Source organism: Herpailurus yagouaroundi, unplaced genomic scaffold, assembly GCF_014898765.1.
Source record: "Herpailurus yagouaroundi ecotype Mexico unplaced genomic scaffold, PumYag 198, whole genome shotgun sequence".
Taxonomy (NCBI): domain Eukaryota; kingdom Metazoa; phylum Chordata; class Mammalia; order Carnivora; family Felidae; genus Herpailurus; species Herpailurus yagouaroundi.
The window spans coordinates 20,252,146-20,261,166 of record NW_024412429.1 but is presented as its reverse complement, the minus strand read 5'-3'; the positions used below and the strand labels follow the sequence as shown (position 1 = coordinate 20,261,166).

At 40.7% G+C, this 9,021-nt stretch overlaps 1 protein-coding gene and 1 long non-coding RNA gene across 3 annotated transcripts in view; one reads left to right on the top strand and one right to left on the bottom strand.

Moving 5' to 3' along the window:
- LOC121013345 (uncharacterized) overlaps window positions 1-8,800 on the bottom strand; it is a 17,732-nt gene extending 8,932 nt beyond the window's left edge. The window contains exons 1-4 of one of the 2 annotated variants that reach the window (XR_005782655.1): window positions 8,696-8,800; window positions 7,105-7,208; window positions 6,856-6,961; window positions 6,512-6,634 (exon numbers count right to left, since the gene is read on the bottom strand). This is a non-coding gene — a long non-coding RNA (uncharacterized LOC121013345). Of the gene's footprint in view, window positions 1-6,511; window positions 6,635-6,855; window positions 6,962-7,104; window positions 7,209-8,101; window positions 8,574-8,695 lie in introns of those variants that run through there. The other variant, XR_005782654.1, reaches the window with a different exon arrangement.
- RAB32 (RAB32, member RAS oncogene family) overlaps window positions 8,796-9,021 on the top strand; it is a 21,024-nt gene continuing 20,798 nt past the window's right edge. Inside the window, exon 1 of the mRNA XM_040448931.1 lies at window positions 8,796-9,011. The gene's annotated coding sequence lies outside the window, so the exon portion shown is untranslated. The remainder of the gene's footprint in view (window positions 9,012-9,021) is intronic.

The window sequence follows — 9,021 nt, the reverse complement described above, 5'->3', positions numbered from 1 at the left end:
TCTTTCTCTTTCTCTTTCTCTTTCTCTTTCTCTTTCTCTTTCTCTTTTTCTCTCTCTCTGCCCTGCTTGCTTTCTCTCTCTCTCTCAAAAATAAATAAATGGACTTAAAAAAAAAAAAACACAGGGGAAAAAACTTCTCCATATAGTTGTACAAGTTTTCACTCCCAACTGCAATACATGTGAGCTCTGGGGCCTCTATAGTTTTGCCAACAATTGGTACTGTCAGCGCTTTTTTAAAAATGTTTATTTATTTTTGAGAGAGGCAGAGACAGAGAGAGAGAGAGAGAGAGAGAGAGAACAAGCAGGGGAGGAGCAGAGAGAGGAAGACACAGAATCGGAAGCAGGCTCCAGACTCCAAGCTGTCAGCAAAGAGCCTGATGCGGGGCTTGAACCCATGAACCATGAGACCATGACCTGAGCTGAAGTTGGATGCTTAATTGACTGAGCCACCCAGGTGCCCCGACACTTTTTAATTTTAGCCAATCTATGAAGTGTGAAAAGATTGATTTGTGGTCTAAATGATCACTTCCCTGCTGACTGATGAGACTGATCACGTTTGCATATGTTTGTTGGCTATTTGGATCCTCTTTGTTTCTGTTTATTTATTTTGAAAGAGAAAGAAAGCATGAGCAGCACATGAAGGGGCAGGGGAAGGGGAGAGGCAGAGAGAGGGAGAGCAAGAATCCCAAGCAGGCCCCTTGCTATCAGCACAGAGCCAGATGCAGGGCTCAATCTCACAAACTATGAGATCATGACCTGAGCAGAAATCAAGAGTGAGAAACTCACCCAATCGAGCCACCCAGGCACCCCTATTTGGAGCCTGTGTTTATGAAGTGTCTTTACAAGTCTTGTTCTCCCATTCTTCTATTTTGTCAGATGTATGTTCTTAATGAGTTTTATAAATTATTTACATATTTCAAATTAGAGTTTTTTTGTTTTTATTGTGTAGTAAATATATTTCCCTACTTTGTTAACTTACGTTTCACTCTCTTACTGGCTTATTTAAGAGAAAAATTTAAATGTTTTGTAGTTTAACTTAGCATAATTTCCTTTATAACTGTCAGTTTTGTTATTGTTTAAAAAATCCTAACTTATCCTGAAATCATAAAGATATCCTCTTTTGTCATGTTCTATAATGGTATTGTCTGAAATAGAACTACCATATGATCTAGCAATTCCGTTTCAGGGAATATTTCTAAAGGAAATGAAAAGAAATACCTACATTTATTGTAGTATTATTCAGAATAGCCAAAATGTGAACGTAATCTAAGTGTCCATCAATGGATCATCGGATAAAGATAATGTCACACGCACACACACACACATACACACACATTCAGCCATGAGAAAGAAGGAAATCTTGCCATTTGCGACAATATGGTTGGATCTTGGGGGCATTATGTTAAGTGAAATAAGTCAGGCAGGAAGAGACAAATACTGCTTGGTATCATTTATATGTGAATTCTAAAAAAGCCAAACTCCTAGAAACAGAGTAGAATAGTAGTTATGAGGGAGTATAAAGGTATAAACTCAAAAGGTATAAACTCCCAGCTATAAGAAGAATAAGTCCTGGGGATGTAATGTACAGCATGATGACTATCATTAACAATTCTGTATTATATACTTGCAAGTTGCTAAGAGAGTAAATCCTAAATGTTCTCACCACAGAAAAAGAAATGGTAATTATGTGAAGTGATGGAGATGTTTCCTAATGCTACAGAAGTAATCCTTTTTCAATATATAAGTTTATCAGCTCAGCACGCCATATATCTTAAACCTACACAATGTTATATGTTTTTTTTTTTTTTTGCCTATTTTTGTTTTAACTGGAGGCTCAGATGCCACAATGTTATATGTTCACTTTATCTCTGTAAAAGCGGGGGAATTGCTGCAGTGATAGAAATGATCTTTATCTACGTCAAACCGTTACCATGCCATTAAACACACATGGCTGTTGAGCCCTGGAAGTATAGCTAGTGACTGAGGGAATACTTTCAAACCTTAACTTTAATTAATTGAAATTTAAGTTGCTACATGTGGCCAGTGGCTGCCGTACTGAATAGAAATCACTCAGTTATGTCCTTGGAGTACAGTAGGATTAAACTAGAAAACAGTGACATAAAGATAGCTGGGAAATCCCAAAATATTTGGAAATTGACATAATTCCTAATAATATATGGGTCAAAGGAGTATCAAGATAAACTTAAAATTTACTTTGAACTAAATTAAAGAAACTCCAGTTTATCAAACTATGGAATGCAATGAAAGGTGGGCTTAGAAGTAAATGTATAGCACTAAATTCATGTTTGAAAAGAAGAAAGTTCTAAAACCTAATCTTCTTAAAAAGCTTCTGCACAGCAAAGGAAACAATCAACAAAACTAAAAGGCAACCAACAGAATGGGAAAAGATATTTGCAAATGACATATCGGACAAAGGGCTAGCATCCAAAATCTATAAAGAGGTCACCAAACTCCACACCCAAAAAACAAATAATCCAGTGAAGAAATGGGCAGAAAACATGAATAGACACTTCTCTAGAGAAGACATCCCGATGGCCAACAGGCACATGAAAAGATGCTCAATGTCACTCCTCATCAGGGAAATACAAATCAAAACCACACTCAGATATCACCTCACGCCAATCAGAGTGGCCAAAATGAACAAATCAGGGGACTATAGATGCTGGCGAGGATGTGGAGAAATGGGAACCCTCTTGCACTGTTGGTGGAAATGCAAACTGGTACAGCCGCTTTGGAAAACAGTGTGGAGGTTCCTCAAAAAAATTAAACATAGATCTACCCTATGACCCAGCCGTAGCACTGCTAGGAATTTACCCAAGGGTTACAGGAGTACTGATGCAGAGGGGGACTTGTACCCCAATGTTTATAGCAGCACTCTCAACAATAGCCAAACTATGGAAAGAGTCTAAATGTCCATCAACTGATGAATGGATAAAGAAATTGTGGTTTATATACACAAGGGAATACTACATGGCAATGAGAAAGAATGAAATATGGCCCTTTGTAGCAACGTGGATGGAACTGGAGAGTGTTATGCTAAGTGAAATAAGTCATACAGAGAAAGACACATACCATATGTGTTCACTCTGATGTGGATCCTGAGAAACTTAACAGAAACCCATGGGGGAGGGCAGGGGAAAAAAAAAAAAAGAGGTTAGAGTGGGAGAGAGCCAAAGCATAAGAGACTCTTAAAGACTGAGAATAAACTGAGGGTTGATGGCGGGTGGGAGGGAGGGGAGGGTGGGTGATGGGTATTGAGGAGGGCACCTTTTGGGATGAGCACTGGGTGTTGTATGGAAACCAATTTGAGAATAAATTTCATATATTAAAAAAATAAAAAAATAATAATAAAAAAAAAAAACACCTAATCTTCTACCTCAGCAAGCTAGGTAAAGTAAATGAAGCCTAAGGTAAATAGAAAAACTTAATAATAAAAATTATAGCGGAAAACAATGAAATCAAAGGAGAAAAGTTAATAAAACCAAGTTGTTTTCTTAAATGAACAAACAACAAAATCCATACACAGAGCCTCATTAACCAAGGAAAAAGTAGACAAATGGCTAATATGCAAAATGAAAAAGGAGTCATCACTATCACTACAGAGCCCGTGAAAAGAATAAGAAAAGAATACTATAAACAACTTTATGGCTACAAATTTGATAGTTTAAATGAAATGGACCATTTCCTTATACCAACCCTCACAGGGATAATTGGATAACCTGAATATCTGTCTATCTATTAAAGAAATTGAATCAATAGTTCATAAACTTCCAAAAAATAGAGCACCAGACCTATGTAATTTCACTGGTGAATTCCACTAAATGTTTAAAGAAAAAATAATGCAAGGTCTTCACAATCTTTTACAGAAAATAGCAGTAGAAGAAACACTTCCTATCCCTTCCTATAAATTCAGAATTATCCTAATACCAATCCAGATAAACTGATATAAAGAAATAATTGAATAAGGGCACCTGGGCGGCTCAGTCGGTTGAGCATCTGACTTCGGCTCAGGTCATGATCTCATGGTTCGTGGGTTCGAGCCCAGCATCGGGCTTTGTGCTGACAGCTCAGAGCCCAGAACCTGTTTCAGATTCTGTCTCCCTCTCTCTCTGTTCCTCTCCCACTCGCGCTCTGTCTCTGTCTCAAAAATAAATAAACGTTAAAAAAAAAAAAGAAATGACTGAATAAATAAATGAGAGAGAAGAGACAAATCTACAATGTGGAAGAATTCCAAAGGATTTATGTAGCGATTGTACCCTAAAGGCTGTGGCACGCAACTCCCCACTCCCTAAGTGCTGGCTGTTCACAGTGATTTCATTCCAAAAAGAACACTACGGAAAGGGAGGGGGTGGGGAACAAACAGCTTTAGAGTGGAGAAATTTGACATGTTACCTCAGCCAAGTGGTCTAGGTCAACATCGACAGCGTTGACATGTTGATTGTATATACCCTTGACGTGACATGAGAGTGGCACTTCTCTGTGGTCTTCCTCCCCAGACCCATAACTGGTATCATGAGGAACATGTCAGAGAAGCCCAACTGAGGCACAGTCTACAAAATACCTAGCCAGGACTCCTCAAAATTGTCAATCGAGGCCATTAGAAACATGGAAAGTCTGAGAAACTGTCAAAGCTGAAGAAGGCTAAGTGCAATGTGGTACCCTGGCTGGGATCCCAGAACAGAAAAAGGGCATTAGGTCAAAACTAGGACATCTGAATAAAGCAGGGACTTTATTAATTGTATAAATGTTGGTTCATTAATTGTGACAAGCGTACCATAACTAATATAAGATATTTGCAACAAGGGAAACCAGATATGAGGTATATAGGAACTCTCTGTACTATCTTTGAACTTTTTCGTAAATCTAATACTATTCTAAAACAAAAAGCCCATTAAACTAAATTAATGGGGATATGCTGAAAACTTTCTCTCAAAAACTGGGTTGCCTACTATCTCCATTTTTATTCAAAATCATATTGGAAGCCCTAGCCTGTGAATTGAAATATGAAAAAGGAATAAAATATATAAGAGTTGGAAAGTCAGAAAAAAACAATATGTTTCTATACATTAAAAAAATGCCAACTCTGTAAGTTAATTTTTAGAATTATCATAGTCATTGAAGCTAAATTCATTCTCCACAAATGTTTTATTTTCATTGTTATAAACCAACTATAAACAATTCAAGAACTTGACATATTATTGTAAGATATTAAGACATACATTAATGCTAGATATACCACATCAATATTTTTGAAGACTGAGTATTTTCAATTCTTCTCAAATTAATCTATGAATTCAATGTAATTCCAATAAAAGTCTCAGCAGGTGTGTTTGTGAAAACTGAGATGTCAATGCTAAGATTTATCTGGAAATGTAAAGGAACAAGAATGGCTATAGCAAACTTGAAAAAGAATTACAAAATGAGAGGATTTGACTTGCCTGAAAAGATTTATAATAAAGCTATAATAGTTAACACACGTAAGAATGGGTCCAAGTATAGACACATAGACTGATGGAAGGAGAGAGTGAAAACAGACTTTTTCTTTCTTTTCTTTTTAATGTTTATTTATTTATTTTGAGAGAGAGAGAGGGCAGAGGAAGGGCAGGGAGTGAGAGGGAGAGAGAGGATCCCAAGCAGGCTCCGTGCTGTCAGCACAGAGCCACACGTGGGGCTAGAACTCATGAACTGTGAGATCATGAGATGAACCCAAACCAAGAGTCAGATGCTTAACCCACTGAGCCACCCGGGAACCCAGAACAGACCCATTCTCATAGGAGCACTTGAATTAAGACCAAGGAGGTGAATATTTCTGCATCAGTTGGTTATTTGTGTGGGGGAAACAAATGACACTTGATATCTACTTTCAATATTTCCTTTAGAACAGTCCTGCTGATTAGTGTAGGTTTTATTCTTCATTCAATGATCACTCACTACATGGCATTTTTCTCTAGTTTTCTTTGTAAAATCTGCATCTATCTGAAATTATCTCATTTGATTGCTTTTTAATATTCTACCTAGTTTCCACTACAGTATAAAGTCCTTGAGAGTAAGAATCTTGTCCATTCTACTCACTGTTGTACTTGGAGTATCTAGAACATTTCTTGGCACGATCATTAGCTTTCTATATAAAAAGCATTTCTAGGGCGCCTGGGTGGCACAGTCGATTAAGCGTCCAACTTCAGCCAGGTCACGATCCGACTTCAGCCAGGTCACGATCTCGCGGTCCGTGAGTTCGAGCCCCGCGTCAGGCTCTGGGCTGATGGCTCAGAGCCTGGAGCCTGTTTCCGATTCTGTGTCTCCCTCTCTCTCTGCCCCTCCCCCGTTCATGCTCTGTCTCTCTGTCCCAAAAATAAATAAATGTTGAAAAAAAAAATTAAAAAAAAAAAAAGCATTTCTAAATAAACGAATGTGTAAATCTGCCAGGGAAATTTGGAGTGAAAAGAGCAGGTAATCCGCTGATCCAGCATTTGAATGATGAGGAGGAGTTTACCTGGGAGAGTCTTGGATGAGGTAATGGTTTGGAACATATTCCAGATAAAGAGCGTAGTAAGGATGAAAGGTACGATGAATGTGTGAGAGCATCACTGGGGGATTTTCCAAGCAGGCCATTCCTCTGTGTAGCAAATGGAAATGTTAAAAGAGTCATTTATTCAGTCACAAGTCTCAGATTACTTGTATTATTTTCTTTTCATTTGATAGATGAAAAACACTTGCTTCCACACTGAAATACCAGCCCAGGATTCTGAAGACTTTTCCATTTGCCCAACCCAACTCTCAGCCTTTTCCAGTTTGGGGTTGCATGAGCGGATGTTATTTGGCACTTATTTACATTACCTGGTATTATTTTTAAGTCAGTAGTTCTGCAAGTCAAGAGCATGCCACGGTCATCTCATTTTTTTTTGTTTGTTTGTTTTTAAATATAGCTTCTTGGGCTCTCCTTCTGAAAGATAAAGCCAGAATGTCTGAGTAAGCTCACTAGCCAGCTCCCTAGATGTCTTAGTCTGGGCTGATACAACAAATTACTATCATAATTACTACAACATTAACCTAGAGTGAGTGGCTTAAACAACAAACATTTCTCACAGTTCTGGAATCTGAGAAGTCCAAGTTCAAGGTGTCAGCAGATTCAGTTTCCGGTGAAATCCACTTCCTGGGTTACAGGCCTGTGTTTTCTTTCTGTGTCCTCACTGGGTGGAAGGGGAGAGAGCTTTCTGAAGCCCCTTTCATAAGGGCACTGATCTCATTCATGAGAGTTCTACCTGCATGACCAAATCACCTTCCATCCACCTCCTAACACCATTATGTTGGGGGTTAGGATTTCAACATACAAATGTCGGGGATTACATGTAGTCTAAAACTTCAGAAATGCAGAGCAAGTGTGCTAACGACTAAATTCTCATCTAAATCCTGCTAACCAAAGTGTGGTCCACTCAAACCATTCACATCACCTGGGAACTTATTTGAAATTCTTAATCTCGGCCCCCACCCCACATGTACTCAATCAGAATCTGCTTTCGTAAGATCCTAGATGATTCATATGCACTTTTAAGTTTGAGAGGCATGCACCAATCTAAACCACTGTGCTCCTACACTTAAGGCGTCAGCATCACCCGGGAACTTGTTTAAATGCAAATTAGCTGACTGCACCCCAGTTCTGGGGGACCAGAACCCCTCTGGGGGTAGGCATAGTCATTTGTCTTAACAAACTCTTAACACTCAAGTTTGAGAAGCACTGGATTCGAGCCATTTTCCTGCTTTTAGCTGTGACCATTTTTAACTTTAAGCCATTTGCCGCCTATGAGTTTTAGCACCACAATTCTATTTCTAATGTCAGTGGGAACCTAAGAGAGTTAGAGAAGGAGAAACCTGTAAAAATCTATGGTGATATGTATGTATGGAACAATATGCTGCACTTATGGCAATAAATAGAGGATTTCCTCTTTCCTCAAGCTGGAGACATATTGAAAGGACTCTCTAGTTGGGTGAACATAAAAGCCATATGCTGGCAGGCCATAAAACTTGTTTAAAGACATATCCATGCTTTTTTCAATAGCTATTTTAGTAAAGGTTTTACTCCCACCTTGATGTCTAAATTTTAAGACGCCTCCACCTCTGAAAAACATTTTTCAAAGATTGTCAGATCATAGCAGAGTGAACAGCTTCTTTAGTTTATTTAGGGACGCTGCCAGAACATTGTCGGCTCCAGGTGTTTCTAAATATTACGGGTGGGGGGCTTCCCTCGCTTTTATAAACACAGCAAGGCAAAGCTTCCTATCTTTGTTCTTTAAATAAAAGCTCTCAAAACTACCTATTGCTTCTCAATCAATTCCTGGGGTTTATGTCACAGCCTCTGGTAGCTGAAGGCTTAAATAGGATTGTTTTACAGATCCTCGGTCTTCTTCAGACCCACTCCTTCATTTAAATACTAAAGCGTTATAAGTTTATAAGTCCTTTGCCAAGTTCAGAGTCAATCTGCCATTCCCTTTCCCAAGGGGCCGCAAGAGAGAAATCGCAGGCGGAAACTCCAGGTGTTAAACCCTCTCGGGGCAGAGGCTGGAAGGAGGTTTAACCCCCGGCCAGAGCCGCGCCCCCGGACCACTACCCCCGCGCCTGCGCCGCCCGACCCCGGCGTTCGCGAGCTGGCTCCGTGGCCTCCGCACTTTTTCAGGCCCACCTCGAACCGCCCAGGGCCAGCAGGGGGCGGCCGGGCTCCGCGCGCCCCTGCGAGGAGGGGACGCCCCGGGAAAGGAAGTTCCCGGCTCCCGCCCGGCCGCCCGCCCAGAGCGCAGGCGGCGGAGGGAAGCGGCCTCCCCTCCGGGTCCTCCCCCGCCGGCCAGTCCCTGGCCCTTTCCCCGCCCCGCTCGGCTGCCGCCGCGGCAGGTTCCGGGTCCTGTGACCCGTCGGGCGGTGGCGCGGGCGCAGGGCGGCCGGCTTCGGGACGTTGCGACGGCCGACGGGGGCTCCGCGGGCGCGCGGGGAAGACGCGGCAGGGCGGCGACC